Source organism: Equus quagga, chromosome 1 (assembly GCF_021613505.1).
Source record: "Equus quagga isolate Etosha38 chromosome 1, UCLA_HA_Equagga_1.0, whole genome shotgun sequence".
In the NCBI taxonomy this organism is placed as follows: Eukaryota; Metazoa; Chordata; class Mammalia; order Perissodactyla; family Equidae; genus Equus; species Equus quagga.
The window spans coordinates 130,231,928-130,251,461 of NC_060267.1; the positions used below are offsets into that span (position 1 = coordinate 130,231,928).

General features: G+C 43.3%; 1 protein-coding gene across 2 annotated transcripts in view; it reads left to right on the forward strand.

The window, feature by feature from the left end:
- The window catches only part of ARHGEF3 (Rho guanine nucleotide exchange factor 3), a 284,344-nt gene that overhangs the window by 131,888 nt on the left and 132,922 nt on the right, over positions 1 to 19,534 (forward strand). The gene's annotated exons all lie outside the window — the stretch shown is intronic.

The following is a 19,534-nucleotide window of genomic DNA, read 5'->3' on the forward strand; positions in this document are numbered from 1 at the left end:
TTCATTAATTCACTGTTCACGGAGTCTTTATAGAACACAGCTACCAGGAACAGCAAGAACTGACTGTCCGTGTGCATACCTTTTCCTCTCCCTTCCTTTCTCCCTTGCTCTCTTTCCTTTTTGCCATCTCTGTCTTTCTTCTCCTAACCCCTTGCATTCTCTGTTCTCTTTCATTGATCATTGCTCCTTCTGGCATTGGCCTTGAGTCCTCAGAAGGGACCCAGGGAAGGTGCCTTTGTCCGTTAATTCAATACACCTTCGTGGGTCACCTCCTTTGTGCAGGACACCAGGCCGTGCTGGGACCTGAACACAGATCTCGTGTTTCAAAAGCATCACTTACAGATAGGATTATTGTAATCCGTAATTTTGAGGCAAATTGAGAATCTCATATTTATTTCTGGAAAGTGTTTCCCAATCTATGCCATTCTCATTGCCCACCTGCCTCCCCCACACAACAATCTCCTTGGCCATGTGTTGTCATACATGTAATCAGTGTTAGAAGGAAACTTCAGAGATCACCCAGTACAACTCCCTCATTTTACAAATAATGAAACTGAGATCCAGAGAGGGAAAGTGAAGGGCATAAGGGCACCTCGCTAGTTCAATAGCCTTAAAAAATAGATAACAATCAGGTGATAATTGTTCCCTGGTTGCTCTGTTTTACTACTTATGCATCAGGTAAGAGAAAGATAACATCAGTTGTGATCTGGCAACTTCTGATAAAAAGTTATAAAACGGATTTCTGCAAATTGTGTATATTGTAATAAAGCCAGAGAAAATATACAAATATAAGTTTTAGAAAAAACTATTTAGGTTTGAACTTTCTTTTTTTTTTTTAAAGATTTTATTTTTTTCGTTTTTCTCCCCAAAGCCCCCTAGTACATAGTTGTATATTCTTCGTTGTGGGTCCTCCCAGTTGTGGCATGTGGGACGCTGCCTCAGCGTGGCTCGACGAGCAGTGCCATGTCCACACCCAGGATTCAAACCAATGAAACACTGGGCCGCCTGCAGCAGAGCCCGCGAACCTAACCACTCGGCCACGGGGCCAGCCCCTGAACTTTCTTTTTTTAACAGAAGCATTTCATATCTGCAGTCAAGGCTTCTAGATATTTGCAACATAGGGTTTTAAAGTGCCTTGTTTGGGTGGTTTTCATCATCAGAATATCTTTTATAATACATCCTAAAGTGGGCATTGCTTGGTCCTAGTGATGTGTAGTATAAATTCGAGAACCAGGACTGACAACAGAGAGGGGAGGGGTCTCCCACAAAGCCGACCAGGAAACAGATCTAGCAGGCCTTGCTTCCCATTTGCTCCCCCAACCTTAGCCTCTACTCCCTCCCCTCCCAAAAAAGGGAAGGAAGAGGGTTCAGGAAAGATAACTACCCATCCTCAAACAAAGCATGGCTAACCCTTTGGGTCCCCCAAACGCTCCCATTTCCTGTGGCTAAAGTTAGACCTATGAGATACGAATTTCATTTTTAATCCATGACTGGGCAGAGAGCTGGCTACAGATGCTGTCCAGCAAGGACGGGAAAAAGGAGGAGTCCCTTTTCCGTCATCCCAGGGGAGAGGGCATCTGAGCGTTGCTTTTTCTGTACTTGTCATGAGCAGCAAAAGGCAGGGGGCAGTTACTTTGTGTTACAGTTACGAGAGGGAGTTTCCTCAGAGAAAGTGTTTCCTAAACCTCGCTCATTTTTGAATCGCCTTTTGCCACAGCCCTTAACATTGAAAAATACTTAATTTTCTACAAAGCAACTGTCTTTTCCCCTTATATTTATCTTGAATGGAAAGTTTATATTATTATGATGAACAGAAAACCAGGATGCTTGCCATAAATAGAATATAACCCTGAAGAAAAATAAATATGCACAAAACAATGTGACTAAATTCTAGCTAGATGCTGTTGCCTGAGTCTGCACCCAGAAGGGAAAGAAAGATTGAGGTTGGGAAGCTTTAAGTGGGTGTTAAAGGTGATGGATTCAGGCTTGACAGTGAACTGAAAATGTAATAATTTTCTTGCTATGTGATCTGATGCTGGGTAAAGCCTGTTCTAGCAGACTTTTTCCTAGGGCCTTCCGCATATCATCTTGGCTCACTCCACATGCCACCTGCAATGTCCCCTGTACCCCACCTATGACTTCCCGTGACCTTCTACATGAGAGGTTTCCAGCCAAGGGGGTTAACATCCTGGGGAGCCCCTCTCCACCAATGAGAGGCAGGAGTTGATAGATTGAACACTTTCACCTCCTCACCCCTCAGTGGAAAATTATGAGGTGTGTCCTACACAGTCTCTTGGGGGTTTCCCAGGGGATTGAACTCTAGCTGCCCACGGCTGTAACCTGCTGGCTCCACACCCTTTAGTGGCTTCCCTCCTTTCCCCGCCTTACTTCCCCACTTCCCACTGTTCTTTCTGAGGCTCACCTCCCAATTAAACAGCTTATACCTAAATATTCACCCCAGGATCTGCTTTAGGGGGGGCCCAGACTAAGACTGTAAGCATAGTGCCAAAAATGATCTCACTAACCACCATGGTGCCAGACCTATCCTTTGGGAAACTAGCCCAGGGTATATATCCAAATGGTATAAAGCAACTTAACACGTTTCTTTTTTATTTTGGTGAGGAAGATTGGCTCTGAGCTAACATTTGTTGCCAATCTTCCTCTTTTTGCTTGAGGAAGATTGTTGCTGGGCTAACATCTGTGCCAGTCTTCCTCTATTTTATGTGGGATGCTGCCACAGCATGGCTTGATGAGTGATGCTAGGTCTGAGCCTGGGATCCGAACCTGTGAACCCCAGGCCACCAAAGTAGAGCGCATGAACTTAATTAACCACTACACCACTGGACCGGCCCCAACTTAACACTTTTTTTCTTTAAAGTTAAAAAATATATTGAAATTCTTAGTGTTCAACTCTCTCTGCCGTTTTCCCTAACACATTGATGATACTCTGTTCTGATGAGGAACATAATTTTCCATTTTTGCTGTTCTTCTTTCAATATGGTGTTACAATTTGCTAACAAACTTGGTGTTCTCAAATTTGCCTGTAAATTTAATTCACTGTTTGGCGTGTATGGGTTGTTTGCCAATATGAGACATCCAGTGAGTGGAACAGCACCTGTCTGTCTGTGGCTGCTCAGGTAAACATTTACTGATGCATCGGTGATGAGCCATGGGTGAAACACAGCAGATGAGGGTTCCAGACTCAGAGAGTTTGTCACTTTCTGGCAAGCTTTTGCAACATCCCAAGGAGAACCAGGACTTCAAAATAAGGGAGATTAAAAAGGTGCCTCTCCAAGTGGAGTTTCTGTTTTGGCCTGAGTCCTATTGGCAGTTTGAAGGCAGAGCTGAATTCTAATGGGGGAAGGATTTCTTGTCTTCAGGGTTGGGCCCGTGTTAGGGAGACCTTGTTCCATGAAACCTAGATTGTCCAGAGAGTGATAAAGTCCAGAGTGAGATATACCCCAGGATCTATCAGAAGAGTCAGAAGCATCTTTAAATGACACAGGATCAGGACCTCCTAGAGGAAGGCAAGAATAGGGCCAATTTCACAGACAGGGCTCTGCACTCAAAAGGGCTCCACTATGTGGGCACATAGAGTTATCCAATAAATATTTGTTTCCTGTTTGAATGAATAAATGCTTGATAGTCAAACTTGCTTTGGGTTTTCAGGGATGGTGGTCTCAGAACCAGAGAGTAGGCTCAGAATGAGTACCAATCAGAGAAGAGCCCTGTATTGGCCCGTGTTCTTTCTTTTCCACGACTGGCTACATAATTTTGGGGGCCAAGTACAAAATAAAATGTGGAGTCCTTGTTAAAAAATTATTAAGAATTTCAAGATCGTGACAGCAAAGCATTAAACTCTTTGTGTCTGCATAGTGCAAGGTGCTAGAGGTACCATATATAGTGAGTGAAACTTGATCTGGTTTCTGCACTCATGGAATTTAGCTTGGGGGAGGAGACAGACATTAATCAAGCAATCACACAAGTAAAGGGTAACATTTTAATGGTGTTAGTACAACAAAGAAAAGACACGCGATGCTGAGAGGATGTAACTGGGAGATTTGTTGTGGTTTGGAGCCATCTTGGAATACTTTCTTCACAGGGGTCACATTTGAAGGATGAGGAGGAGTTAACTGAGAGAAAGGGGGAGAGGAGAGGGTTCCAGTCAGAGAAAACATGAAATAAGAGGAATTGGATTATGGGAGGTCGGGACTCAAAGCAAAGGGAATGAGGGTGGAGATGAGAGGTGGACCAGGACATGACTTAGCACAGGTCTTATGGGAAACTAAGAAGTCTTGAGAAATTCAGGACTGTTTCCATGGATAAAAATAATACAAAGAAAGAAGAATAAAGTCATTCACCCCTGTTTTCTCTTAAAATAAACTGAGAAGGATAATTGCCCTAGGACGGTTCTCATCCTTATTAATAGGAGATGGTGTTTTTTCACATAAACAGTTACATGTTTGGGCACTGACCAGTCAGAACAGACGTCAGGTGTGGAACCATCACACATGCACGGGCACTGACCAATCAGAATAGCCATCAGGTGCTGTGTGTGGGACATGTGGAAAGAGAGAACTTGAACCTTTAATCATGAGAGGTCTTGAGGAGCTCTCCCTCCCTGTCCATCCCCATCCTTGCTTGGCTGGCTCTGTACCATCACTTATGTCTCATCTCAAATGTCCCTCGTCCAAGAAGCATCCCTGACTTCTCTCTCTGGTGGCTCTGCCCTTACCCCCTTTCGCAGGCTTTCATATTACCCTGGTTTATTTTCTTCATAACACTTAGTATACTCTAAAACCAGCTTATTTATTTGCTTGCTGGTTTATCATCTCCGTCCCCTACTAGACTACATTCTTCCTGAGGGCAGGGACAATATCTCTTTTGTCAACCAGTGTATCTACAGCAGCTTGTACAGTGTCTGGCATATAATAGATGCTCCATAAAATATTTGTTGAATGAATGAACCTGTATAGTGAAATTCATTTATCTGAGTCTCCTGTTGTCCCTGAGTGTCTGTTGTCAAAATTCAGCAATATAGTGGGCCCCAGAATCAAAAATGAAGTTTTATAGATGACACGTCTTGGTGTTTTAGTCTTCCTAAAAAGAAATTCTACAGCTTTATATTTGCCATTTTGGGGCAGGTGGGTTCATTTTTTCACATGTGTCAGTCGACAAACATTTGTTGAACTTTTTGTGTGTGCTGGGTTAGGCCTTAGAAGTGTCCGGGAAAGTTCTGGACATGAAAGAATTTTACTTTCAGTAAAACACTGATTTCCTGGGAGGTGGATTTAATGCTGGATAAATATGCTTTGATTCTGCAAAATCCAGACCTCGATTTCAGGTTTCAGGATAAAAGTGATTGAGATGGGCTTTGAAGCAAAGATTCAGGATTAGCACAAAGTACTTTTCCCTCTCCCTGCAGCCCATTTGTGGCTCACCACAACTTTTGCTTTTTACTCAAAACTTGACGGGACATGATAGTGCCGCTGAAGAAGGGATGCCCCGAATACCTGCATGTCCCTTGTGTTTGCGGGCCCTTTGCCGCCCTCCGGTAATTTGGGGTTATGGTGAGCCCCTCCTCTACTTTCAAAGACAGCTGCAGAAGGAGAATGCCCCTCTAATCACAGTTGACATCCTTCCAGACACTGCATTAGGAACTGTAACTGGCTTTCACATTATTGTTCTAGTGGGTTCTCTGCCAACTATTGCCAAGAGCGTTATTCTCGGGTTAGTCAAGACTGTCCTGAAAACTGGTGCCTCCCCTGTGCTAATGAAGTCTAGCTGGCCAGGGAGAGGGGTCTTTGTCATAGGGACAGTCCATGGCTGCTCCTGAGCCTCCATTCTGAGGAGCTATGAGACATTGTTAGCATACCCCAGGTACATTGTTTTGAGGGGAGAGGTGTTAACTATTACACGGTTACTTTCCTTATACTGTTTCTTTCTTTCTTACTAAGAGAGGGGAACATCTTTAAGGATAAATGGCCTCTTGTGAGAGTTTCTAGTTTTATTTGGAAGAGAGCTATTTTTGATATAATATAACAAAGAATATATAAATTATATTCTTCTTGGGTCTAAGGAATTATGCTCCAGTTAATACCCAACCAAATTCCACTGAAGTGCCTGGATGGACTCCCTGCCTTGCAGGAGCATGGGGCCGGCTGACACCAAGGGTTAGCAGATCCTGCAGTGCTGAGCCCTCGGCAGTACACAGGGGGCCAGCTGCCCACTGGAATTGGGCAGCGAGTGGACATCCGATGCCCTGAAGAGGAATAAATGGACATGGGCGTGTTTGCAACCTTTTTCTTGAGGAGGGGGTAGGGTGAAGGTTATTTGTGAATTTATTTTGTTTTACTTTTGACAACTTTATTTTAATATCATTTTGAACTTATAGAAAAGTTGCAAGTCTAGAAGAAGATACTCCCGAATGCACTTTACCCGGATTCTCTGTCTCTTTTTGTCTCTTGCCATATATTTTTATAGAGAGAATATATATATATATATATATAACACATGAATGTAAATTATTTTTCTTCCTATTTAAGAATGAGTTATAGACATCATGTCCCTTTAGCCCCGAATTCTTCAATGTGTGTTTCCTAACAACAAGAGCATCCTCTCACACAGTATAATTATTAAAAGCAGGAAATTGAACATTGACAAAATATATGGTCACCCACCATTCATTTAAAAAAATTTGCCAACTGTCCCAATAATATATCTTGTAGCTATGGTTTTTCCTGGTCCAGAATCCAATTCAGGATTATGCATTACATTTATTGTCCTGTATTTTTCAGTCTCCTTTAATCTGGAACAATTTCCCAGGCTTTCTTGGTGTTTCTTTTTTATTATTATTATTATTATTTTAAGATTGACACCTGAGCTAACATCCGTTGCCAGTCTTTTTTTTTCTTTCTTTCTTCTTCTTCTCCCCAAAGCTCCCCAGTACATAGTTGTATATTCTACTTGCAGATCCTTCTAGTTGTGGCATGTGTGATGCCGCCTCAGCGTGGCTTGATGAGCAGTACTAGGTCTGTGTCCAGGATCCGAACTAGTGAAACCCTGGGCCACCGAAGTGGAGCGCACGAACTTAACCACTTGGCCGTGGGGCTGGCCCCATTTCTTGGTGTTTCTTGATTTTGATAGTTTTGAAGCATAGTGGCCAGTTATCATGTACAATTTTCCCTCAATGTGGGTTTATTGGATGTTTCTTCATGATTAGATTCAGGTTAGGCATTTAAAAAAAATATCTAGAGTGATGGGAGAATACTTTCTTTTAGGCTGTGCATTTTTCACAGGAATATGACAGAAGTGACGTGGTGTCTTTCTCAGTGCATCATATCAGAAGATGCGTGGTATCAGTTTATGCCAGTATTGGTGACATTAGCTTTATTTACTTAGCTCAGGTGGCATCTTCTAAGTTTCTCCACTGGAAAGTTATAATTTTTCCCTTTTTAAGGAGCAAGTAAATAAAAACTCTCAGTGTCCTGTCCTTCATGAAATGTTAACCCGCTAGTTGTAGCATCCATTGAAGATTTTTTTAACTCAATCATCTCTTCTATTTTTTTTTTTTAAAGATTTTATTTTTTTCCTTTTTCTCCCCAAAGCCCCCCGGTACATAGTTGTATATTCTTCGTTGTGGGTCCTTCTAGTTGTGGTATGTGGGACGCTGCCTCAGCATGGTTTGATGAGCAGTGCCATGTCCACACCCAGGATTCGAACCAACGAAACACTGGGCCACCTGCAGCGGAGCGCACGAACTTAACCACTCGGCCATGGCGCTAGCCCCTCTTCTATGTTTATTAGCTAGTGCTTTACTATACAGAAGAGACTTCCCTTCTCCATCATTTATTTATTGATTTATAAATGTCAGTATGGGCTCATGGATTCCTGTTTTATTCAGTAGGTTGTGATCCACTGCTGTCATCATTCATCTGATGCTCAGAGTGTCTCAGACTTGGAAAGTGAGAGTCTTACAAGCTGGTGCCTGTATCCGTCATTCTTAGAGTACTTTATTACTTTTTGAAGGAATCAGCCTTTTATCCAAGGAGCCCTGGGCCCTTTTACTAGAGAATGGTATTTAGAAATCAAGATCTGAGCATTGGTTGTGTTCATTGCTACTGGGGTGTCATTGCTTCTAGACCTTTTCAGTAGATAGAGGTAGGGAAAAAATACAAATGATTGTGTGTATGACCATGAATTCATTCTGATGCCTCCAATTCCAATTTACCTATATGTATCTATTTAAAAAAATTTTAGGTGCATCTTTTCTTTAGTACAGAGACACATAAAGAAGGAAATAACAGCTATGAAATGAAAGGGCTGTTGTCCTAGTACCCAGATAATCTGTAATGGCATTAATACATAACATGACAAAAGCACATGCTAAGGGTGCATAAGTACAAGAAGGCACTAAATAAAATGTGATCGTCTCCTTCTTACTCCAGGCTCTGTCCCCAGTGAACAGTTTCATGTACTTCCTTACAGAAAAAAATTTAATGCATATATCAGGATGTATGTATGTATGTGAGGGTGTGTATGTATTTTTTCTCTTCTAATTTTAAGAATTTGGCTCAGCAGCAAACACACTGCTATTCTCCTTTAGTAGCAGTAGTGGTAGTAGAACTATTATTATTATTTTGGGAACTTGATATATCCTGGAGGTTCTTCCATATATTGTGTACCTCTACACTATTCTTTCTTTCTTTTTTTTTTTTTGAGGAAGATTCACCCTGAGCTAACATCTGTGCTGGTCTTCCTCTGCTTTGCGTGTGGGTTGCCACCAGAGCGTGGCTGCCTGCAAGTGGTGCAGGTCCACACCCGGGAACTGAACCCAGGCTTCCGAAGTGGAGTGTGCTAAACTTAACGCTAGGCCACGGGGCCAGCCCCTGCACTATTCTTTCTGATAGCAGAGTGTTTCTTAGTGTATGGATGGACCATAGTTTTATTTAACCAGTCTCTCTTGGTGGGCATTTTGTTTCCAGTGTTTTATTATAAACAGTGCTGTAATAAACATCTTTGTACATGGATCTCAGTGAAAGTAAATCCATGGTTATTCCGTGGTTATTCCCAGCTGCCATTTTAAATATTGATAGATAGAGTGTCTTCCAGAAAGTTTGCTTTGGTTATATAATCTAATCCTCCTGCTTGTGGTATTTGGGGACAGGTTAAATGATAATGACATTCTGCCTCAATACCTGCCGCCTAATTACAAGTCTCTGGTAGTACAGTGTTCCCATTTCAATCATGGAGACCAAAAAAATCAAACCAGGCTTCCATTTTAAGCTTGTAATTAAATCCCTGTTTGGGTTGTTGTGTCTCCCCTTAATTTAAAATCTGTAGGTCTAATCTCTTCATGTAAGGATGAACCTCACCTGGTGAATAGAGATACAAAAAAGTAACATTATAAAAATGGCGCTGCCCTTGTTAGCCATGAGTGCTTGTGCTTAAAGCAATTTGGTCTGTAATTAGTAACCACATGATGGAAGCCCCCTAGTAGAGTCTTATTGAGACTCCTTTCTGCTGGAGGAGAACTATGGATGGACTGTGAAACTGGAGGGAGTAGGAGCTGTGACTCTGTCTGGCTTCCTGGACACTTCCCAAACTCTGATCAGAGAGGAAGCCGACTCAGCCTTTGTGTGTCTTGCATGAGGGAAGATCAATGCGAAGGTCATTTGATTTTAAATTTCTTCCCAGCCTTATCTTTAAAAACGTGTGTCAATTGACATTTCGTTCTTGTTTAAATATACAGATAATGGCTTGCATGGCTTCCTAAAAAGTCAAGTTGATGGACTGTGTTTATTCTACAGTACTCGGAGATTTCTAGTTTTAGAAGTACAGAGCCATATTCAGCTTTTCTTAGGTTCAGTCCCCCAGAAGCCGACCCTGATACAAGTGCAAGTAGTTTATTTGGGAGGTGATTCCCAGAAGCACTGGCGAGAGAGCGGGGAAGAGACAGGGAAGGGAAGAAAGACAGTACGGGATGTGATCATGACTAGGGCAGCTCTGTGGGCGGGTCAGGCTCCATCCTGCTCAGGACCTCTGGGAGACTGATAGGACAGTGGTTTTCAAACTTTGCTGCACGTTAGAATCACCTGGGGAGCCTTTGAAACTCCTCATGTTTGGAATCCCTGAATGATGGGAGCCAGGCCCTGGGAGCTTTTCAAACTCTCCAGGTGATTTCAATGTACAGTCAAGTCTGAGACCGTACCTCAGAGTTGTCCCCCAAAACTTTAGGAAGCTGGAATATTTACCTACCAACTGCAGTCCATCCCAGGTTGAGAGCTGCTCCTGATGCCATTAACTCCCCAGCATTTCTGGCCTGTGGAATGCCAAAGTGTGCAGGGAATCGTGATTGCCAAGGGGATGTGGCTGGCCGTATCGGCCACACAGTTAGCCAGATCTGATATGAAATCCTGGCTTTGTCCACCTACTTGCAGAGCAGCCTTAATCAAGTCGTTTAAACTCTTTAAGCCTCAGCTTCCTCTTGTGTAGTAACTTCTTTGTACAGCTGTAAGGATTGATGTAATATATGGAAAGCACCCAGCGTGCAGTGGATTCTTAATAGACAGTTGTAAACCTAGCAGTGGGAAGGAGGGAGGGCTGGAAAGGGCTGCCTTAGGCAGCCAGAATATGCCATAAAGAAACTATAGCAACTTGGGTTGTGAGTTCTGATCTGGTAGACAACACCGAATAGTTCTGCCAGGGAACCTTTTCTTTGTTTAAAGGAATGTCCTGATGAGTCGTTAGGATGGAGTGGCTTAGCAGGTGCAGCCCATTTCTCCAGCGTGCTTCACCTCTGCTTTGTGTGGCAAGTTGCCCCCAGGGGTTGATGGTCCAGAGACCAGTGGCCGAAAGGAATCCTTGCTCTCCCTATGGCTAAATGCCTGCTTGTTGGCATTTGGGGAAGTGGTCAGGAATGCATGGGGTGCTGTGGCTGATAAGGCGTTATCAGCACTGGGGTCTTTCTAGACAGAAAAAGGCAGTATCACAAACATGAATGAGAACTGAGAACTCTCCTTGTAAGATCAGGTTCCGAATATTATCGTGGATGATAAGCACGTTTGAATCTGAATTAGGCAATTGGACCATCTAAGTTGATTGGTTACGTGAAGTAATTCTCTAGAAATTAAGCAATTATTTGGACATGCTTGAAACTAGATGGGTATTATTTTTGTTGGTAAGGGCTTTGAACCATTCCCTATGGAACAATTTTAATAAATGGAAGTTCATTATATTGTTAAAAATAAGTGAATAAACAAACGAAAGAGGGCCAGGGAAGCACTAGTGATAATAGAGTGTTGGAAACTAGGGATTGTGATTAATCCAATTACCTTAAGATCCAGTAGAAAAAATATAAAATAATTATAGAAATTTTTAGAAGGCCTAGGAAAAAAGCACCATGGTTAATTTGATTTTGGGCTTCTTGTCACATCTTGTTGTCGAAAATTTGTGACTATGAACTCTTATCCCACCTTAGCTTAGTGTCCCAAATGGAGTTTTTCTGCAACAGTCTTTTCTGGAAAATATACTTGCCAGCCCTCTGCCCTGGACAGACAAGTTTCTGTCTTCTCCCCTCTTCCTCTGTTCTGGAGTGTTTTGGAGGGAAAAGTGGTCTGTCATTGCTTGTGGAGTGACAGTGACTTTGGCTGCTGGTTGGTTATAGGGCTGGTGGTGGCACTGACGGGCTGGCTGGGCCTCTCCTCCTCCCACTTGCCTGCTGGAACTTTTTTTCCTTCCCACGGGAGAGGAAGACCTTTCCTTGGCCAAGATGATTTTATCTCTGCTTCCAAACAAGCTAAAGGGCAGGTATTCTGTGGCAGTCACTGTGTACCAGGCATTGCACTGAGCCCTTTACGCGCTTGATCTGTTTAACTCTCACAATAACCTTAGTATCCCCATTTTATAGATGAGGAAACTGAGGTTCAGAGAGGTGAAGTGATATACTTAAGGTTCCCCCAAAACAAATGTCGTAAGTAGGATGTGAGCCCACTAAGTCTAACCATAGAGCCCACCTAGCATCGTCAAACTACTGTTAATGCCATCTGAGCACAAAATTGCATATTATGTTAATTAAAGTTTATCTACCCATAGTGCAGAGAGCACCATGGTTTCCAGGTTCTCTACCCGTGAGTACATTGAAGAGTCTAGAAAAAAGATCAGGGTTCTTGGATACTGCAAAAGAGGGAGGACATTTTAAAAATAAGGAGAAGAAAAAAACAGTGGTGTATTAGAAATGGAATTGAGAGGGTCCCTCAATTCTCTTGCTCACCCCTGAAGCTTCAGACAAGAGAGAAACGAAATGTGGATCCTTTCCCTGCTCAAACGTGAATTTAGTGCGTCGAGTTCCCGCTAAGGGCAAGTACAAGAACACAAAATCCTTTTGCTAATCTCTCCCCAAAGAAGGTGCAGATGAAAGGCGAGGCATCAAAGCCTCTGAAACCACCAAAGCTGTTTGCCAGCGGAGAGATAAATCAAAAAGGTTCGAGATCTGGTTTGAATTTAATAATTATAAATGACTAATCAGGGGCCATTTGCTGTCAAGTCAGGAGCTGTACTCTCTCCATCAGGGCATTTTTGCTGCTCTGGTCACTTGGTTATTAAATAGAAAAGCCTTGTGATTAAATAACAAGGCTGTTCTGACACTAATCAATTCAATCTCAGCCATTTAAAATTAAGTCAGGACTTGCGTTTGCCCTGTCTCTCTGAAAGGAGTGGGAGCAACACACTGTAAACGTGACTGAAGGTATCCTGAGAGCGTCCATTTGCAACCCCGTGTGACGTGGGTAGTTAGAGGAGGGTCAGGCTGCACCCCAGCTCTCTAATCCATCATCCTGCAGGATCCCCCATCTCTAATGCCCACCCTGCCTGCCTCAATGTGGACTAACAACAAAACAGCAGTGACAGCAGTAGTAACAGTAATTATAACCACAGTAGCAATAATAATTACCTTTTCTTATCTCTTGCCATATGCCTGGCCCTGTTCTAAATATTTATCTCCTTTAATCCTTGAAATAACCCTATGATGGAGAAATCAAAGCTTATAGAAGTGTTGTATAGACACTTAGATATCCCACACACCTAGAATCTGCCTGGCCTGTAGTAGATCCTCAGTAAATAGTTGTTGAGTGAATGAAGGGATAAAGAAGTAACTTGCCCAAGGTCACATCAAGTAGCAAATGGTAGAGCTGGATTTTGAACTCAAGTCTGTCTCATTATGCTTTTAATTTCCTTGACGTATATAGGTAAATGCCTTGTGAGCCTTTTTATATTGTTTTAAAGACATATATTGTTTTTTTTTAAAGGTTTTATTTTTTCCTTTTTCTCCCCAAAGCCCCCCAGTACATAGTTGTATATTCTTCGTTGTAGGTCCTTCTAGTTGTGGCATGTGGGACACTGCCTCAGCGTGGCTTGACAAGCAGTGCCATGTCCACGCCCAGGATTCGAACCAACGAAACACTGGGCCGCCTGCAGCGGAGCGCACGAACTTAACCACTCGGCCACGGGGCCAGCCCCCAACACATATTGTTTTAAATATTTAAATTTATTTTATATTATTGTTATATATGAATTTCAATAAAATACATAGTTGTCTTTAAATAATATGAGAAGAAAAACAGCATTGTATGGCAGGAAGATCAATGGTTTGGGAATCAGGCTGGTCTACGGAAAAATCCCCTCTCTAGCATTTAGTAATTTTGTGACCCTGAGCAAGTCACTAAAGCCTCCCTGAGCTTCAGTTCCCTCTCTGTAAAATGAACACAACAATACTGACTTAACTGGGTTAAGGAGAAGCTTAAACAGAACAGTCCTTTAAACTGTGAGCACAGTGCTTGGCTCACCGCAAGTGCCCAGTTCAGGTATTCACTTCCCTCCACTTGTGTCTTGAAAGGCACCTGGTGATTCTCCTTTGATTCTAAGACTCAAAGGATCCCGCGATTTACCTCCAGAGAGAGTAGAAGCTGAGCCCAGTAAGGGTAAGATTTTCGGGCTGGGAACAGGGCCAGATGTTCTGAAAATCAATCAGCTGAGGATAGGGTCAGTGCTCTTCACAGACAGCCTCACCCAGAGCAACAGAAAAAGCAGTTGTTCATGGACCGTTTACGGATGAGATTTAGATGTCGGCCTCATGCTTTCAGAAGGTGGTCAAGCCTAAAAGGAGATAGCCCCAGAGTAGGCTCTGGGAACAATGATGCATCGTGAAAGTGGGTCAAAAGAAAGACAAGTGAAGGCTTAGGGTGGAGATAGCGGGGTGGTGTCACAGTAACGAGTCTCAGACAGAGTCCGCCTGACCCATCCAGAGATACTTGTAGCTCCGTTAGACCTCACATCCAAGTACACAAAAGACTTTGCTCTGTTGCAAATTAAGAAAGGGACCTGATAGTTGTTTTTCAATTTGGAAGCATGAGATGGTTTTTCCAGCACCTAAGCGTTTCCAGAAAGTGCCTTCATTAAATAGGTAACCTGCAGGGCTAAGGAATCAGACGGTACACTCAGGCCCTTTGTTCCCAGAAATTCCCCTCTGTAACTGCCTTTCCTCCCCGCCCCAGATAGGCACCTAGGTGTTCAGTCAAAGGGTTCAGGTGCCCATCAAGTTCATTTATGGTTTGGTTTAGCTGGCTGTTTCCTTTCAGTTGAGTTGTTATCAACCTTGGTTTCCTTGCTCCTAGAGCACAGAGGCTGAGTCGCTATGCTGTTGCTCAGGGTAGTGCGTGGATAGATGCCCTGGTCATGGATGAGCCTCACCCTTGAACACATCTGACTTTCCTTCTCCTAGGAGGAATGAAAGTCACCAGTGTCCCACTTGGACCAGTGTCTGAATGGCCGTGATTTCTTTTAACACATCTGTGTATATTAAGGAAAATAAATGCCCCTGCTGGTAAGGGAAAAGCTCTTTCTTATTTGAAAAGCAAGACACTCAGCTTGGGGCAGCCCTGGTGGCCTAGAGGTTGAGTTCAGTGCGCTCTGCTTTGGCGGCCTGGGTTCAGTTCCTGGGTGCAGACCTACACAACTCATGGCCCTCCTGTAGCAGAGACCCACATACAAAATAGAGGAAGATTGGCAACAGATGTTAGTGTAGGGCGAATCTTCCTCAGCAAAAAGAAGAAAAGACAAAAAGAATTTTAGCTTGAATTTGCAGGTTTTGAACCTCCAAGGAAGTTTGAGGTTGAAAAATTTCAGCCTTCAGTGATCTTTGCTTTTGAGGTTTTGATTTAATTTTGGCAGCCAGGTGGTTAGCAGAAGGGAAGGGTTCACTTCAAGAACACTGGCCTCCTTTATTCATTCTTTCTTTTAGTCACTCATTCAGAAATTATTCATTGACCTACTGCTCAGCACAGGGCACTGGGGTTTAAAGTTGTATGCTCAAGTGAGAGAGCACAGACTAAGGCATAGTTATTGGGTTCACCCAAGATGCTTCGTTTTCATGGTTGAAGGGGAAGTGGACTGTGCATTTGCTTCAGTATATTTGACAAGAGTACCAGGGTGGGTCCTCAAATTGGCTGTGAGACCAAGTATGTAAATGCAGGCAGTTGCCCCTGGGTAACCTGTCCATGATTTCTGATGCACAGAGGGAGTAAAATCTCTCATTCCCTAGCCTACCTGATAGCAGGCAGTGATAACTTTTAAAACTAGAAAGGACCACAAAATATTATCTAGTCTAGACAGACATACTGTCTTCAAGGCCAGTTCTCTATTAGAATAAAGTATAAAGGTGTTTCCTCCTGAATTCCTCATGCTCAACACTTTCTTAGATCTTCTCTGCAACTGTGATGTGCCCCCCCAGACTCTGGGACAGGACAGCACAGTAGAGAAGCACATAGCTTGGAGCCAGACAGATCTGGGTTCCAATCCAGGCTCTGTCACTTGCTAATTATAGAATTTTGGGCAAGTCACTGCCCCTCTCTGAGCCTCTGTCTTCTCCTCTTAAAATGGAGATAATACTTGTTCCCACCTACCTCATGGGGTGCCTGTGAGAATCAAATAAGATCATGCAAATAAGGATTTAGCTTTGTGATTGACATGTAGTGAGTGTTTAATAGGCTAAAGCTGCCATTATTATCAGTCTGATTATTATCATTATTAATCCACTTTAGTGGAGTTATAAATGATACAGTGTATAGTGTCCTGCCCTCTGCTTTCAGAAATGCTTGTTTGCCCATGTCTCCAGGGCTTGAAGTTCCCACTGGTGGTTGATTCCATGAATTATTCTTTAGATCATTGGCATGCACTCAGCTCCCCCATATTTTAGAAACTGCTGAGTGCAATTTAGAAGTTCCTAGGTAGGACGTGCAGCACACGCATGAGGCTGTTTCACCTGCATGCCCTTTATCCTCTGGGTTGGTTGGGCTGGCGGGGCTGGTGGAACGGGTGCTTCCCTCCACTCCCTCCACCTGTGCCCCTCCGGGAGTTGGGTCATTGGTGAAGAGGACAAGCTTCTCAAAGGAGCCAGGACCAAGGGCATCAACAAAAAAATCAAGAAATCCTGTTCTGGGGGGTAATCAGTCATGCACGAGGTACTGCACCAGGTTCTGGGAATATGACCATGACAGACCAAGTCCTGCCTTCGTGGGTTTATATCTCCTGAGAAAGTCAACCAAAAAACAGAAAACAAGAAGAAAAATCTCTCTAAAATGGGTCTCCCCTGCTAGTCTCTGACTCATTCACAGCAGAGATCACAATCTGTAATTATTTTGTTTTCATTTTACTCCCGATTATGGGCAGGGAGCACGCCTGGCCCACTCACTGCTGTATCCCAGGACCCAGAGCAGGGCTTTGCACATCAGAAGCGCTCAGTGAACGTAGAGCAAATGAACAAATGGCTAAGCGATGCTTTGTGAAACTTTTGCTTCAGGCCCAGAGTTTAAACTTCAGGCTCCTTCTCTGTGGCTGGCAGGGGTCAGTCACCATCTCATGTAATGGAAATTCAAAAGAAAATCCACTTCAGTAATCCATGCAGCTTTTATTTTGTAAAATGTGTGGGTTTCTTAAGGAGATCATTCTATCCCAGATTAATTGGCCATGGTTTAATTACAAAGGCCACTAGAGGACATTTGTCTTCTGGATTTGACACTTGGGGCACACAGAAGCATCTGGGGTTAGGGGCGCTTTGGAGGCTGCGTTTGAGCACTGGGTAGTATGTTGAGTTGGTTTGGAGAGGGCTGCATGCCTGTGGGAAAAAGAGCTTCTCTTATTATCCTCTCTCCCTCACCAGTGTGGGCTTCTTGGGGTAACAGTCTACTATTACTGTGTCGTGTTGACAAAATCGTTGAGCCCTTGGAATGGAACTGGAGCGCCATAAAATTCTATAATCTGACCACACCAGGTAGCAGCATACGTCTGTGTAGCTTATAGTTTGGGTGATATGTAACAGGAGCTGCCATTTATTGTGCCCCTACTGTGTGCCAGGCCTCATTCCAGGTGCCATATACATATCCTCACAACAGCCTGACCTGGTCGGCATTATTTCCACTTGACAGTTAACATCCCAGAGCCTCAGCCCCCTCATGGCATTTCCCAAGATCCCAGGTATAGTACTGTAGCTGCTCAAGGCAAGAGAAGCCAGACTCAGGAAGGACATGGGTTACCCGGGGCAGCAGGACGCTGATGTGGGCCTTCTCACTCTCACACCCCAGCACATTGTTGCTGATTGATCGCAGCATTCTCCCATTTGCTGTGCTGTGTAATCCTCTGTCCAGTGCTCCAGGCGGACGCTACCAGACATTCCGGATGACAAATGAGTCGTAACCTATTTTCTAAACATGCTTTAAATGGTGTATGTGAAGGATTTTGCCCTAGGAATTAGAATCCTGGGTTCAGAGTGTTACACTGTAGCCGTGTAACTTTGAGCAAATAGCTTATCTCCCCTGACCTCAGTTTATTTACCCATAGAATGAGAACTACCCCTTGTCCTACTTGCCTCAAAAAGTCACCTTATAAATAAATATAAGCCAGTGAATTGGCTCACCGACACCACAGTTCTGCTTTTAATTATAACTGGATGATGAGTCAATAAAGGTCTGATCCCTGTATAAATAGGAAGCATCCTCAAAAATGGCAAGTGTGCATAATAGGGGCTATCAGCATCTTCTCAAGGCTCCTCTCAAAGACCCTGAGTGGAATATCTGACTCCCTAAAAATCGCTTGGTGAGCTTGTTAATGCAGATTCCTGGGCACCATTCCAGAATGGCTGATTTAGCATTCTTAGAAACGGCTCCTGGCATTGGATCTCTAAATCATTCTACTGCTCAAGTGGAATAATATATAGGACCTAGAACTCCATTCTCTGGATAGAACCACATTTACCTTTGGGTTTTAATTATCTAGGCAGCTGGCTTTGGAAAAAGAGGCCCCAATCCTCCTACCCCTATCTTTGTCTGGCAAACTCTTATTCATCCTTCAGACTTATTTGAATGCCTCCTCCTCTGAGAAAACCTTTCCAATGTCCGCCAAGAGCAAACTAATTACTCCCTCACTATGTTTCTAGAGTCCTCCATCCCACATTTTGAGCACCTACTGTGTACCAGGCTATGCTCTAAAATGCATTACTATATTTATTTATTTATTTTTAAGCTGTTTTTGGCGAGGAAGATTGGCCCTGAGCTGACATCTGTTGCCAATCTTTCTCTTTTTTTTCTCCCCAAAGCCCCAGTACATAGTTGTATATCCTAGTTGTAAGTCATTCTAGTTCTTCTATGTGGGACGCCGCCACAGCATGGCTTGATGAGCGGCATGCAAGTCCGCAGCCAGGATCTGAACTGGCAAACCCTGGGCCGCTGAAGCGGAGCATGCCATCTTAACCACCTGGCCATGAGACCAGCCCCCAGCATTATTTATTTTGTAATATATTTATTACTCCATCTTTGAGACTAGAGGCTAATGTCATTGCCCTGACCTTAGAGTTGAGGAAGGGTAACTCAGAGAAGTGAAGTGACTTTCCCTAGGATGTTTGGATCTTACTGCATTATAGTTGGTCATATTAGAGTCTGTCTCTCCTACATGAATGTGAATTCCTTAACCGTGGGAGTTACTGATCTTTGCATCCCGGGAGCAAACACAGAGCCTGACACATAGTAGATGCTCAACAAATCTTTGCTGACTTGAAGTGAAGAAATAATAGAACAGTTTAGTAAGACAGACGAGGACAGCCCTGGTTGCTTTCCAATCTCTGCCTGTGTTCACACACAGGGTCTCAAAGAGGAGGAGGAGGAAGTGAATTTCTTCAGGGCTTGAAGACTGCAGATGTCTCTGGACTCCACTGTAACCTCATGCCAGTGATTCCGGTCCTTTGGTAGCTTTCTTCCAAGTTGGATCTGGAGACTTAGCAAGTTACAAATTAGGGACTCCAGAACTACTTGCCTGGTTGGTTGAGCTGGAATGCAGAAGAGAGCTGATGTATCTTTAGTAAGCTTTATTGTGGTTTGTAGATAGAATTTCTTTTCTTTTTATAAAGAGGATATTTTTCCAATCTTACCTCTTAGACTTTGGTCATAAGTTTATTTCAAACAGAATTTTCTTCAGTTCAAGTAATGGCTTT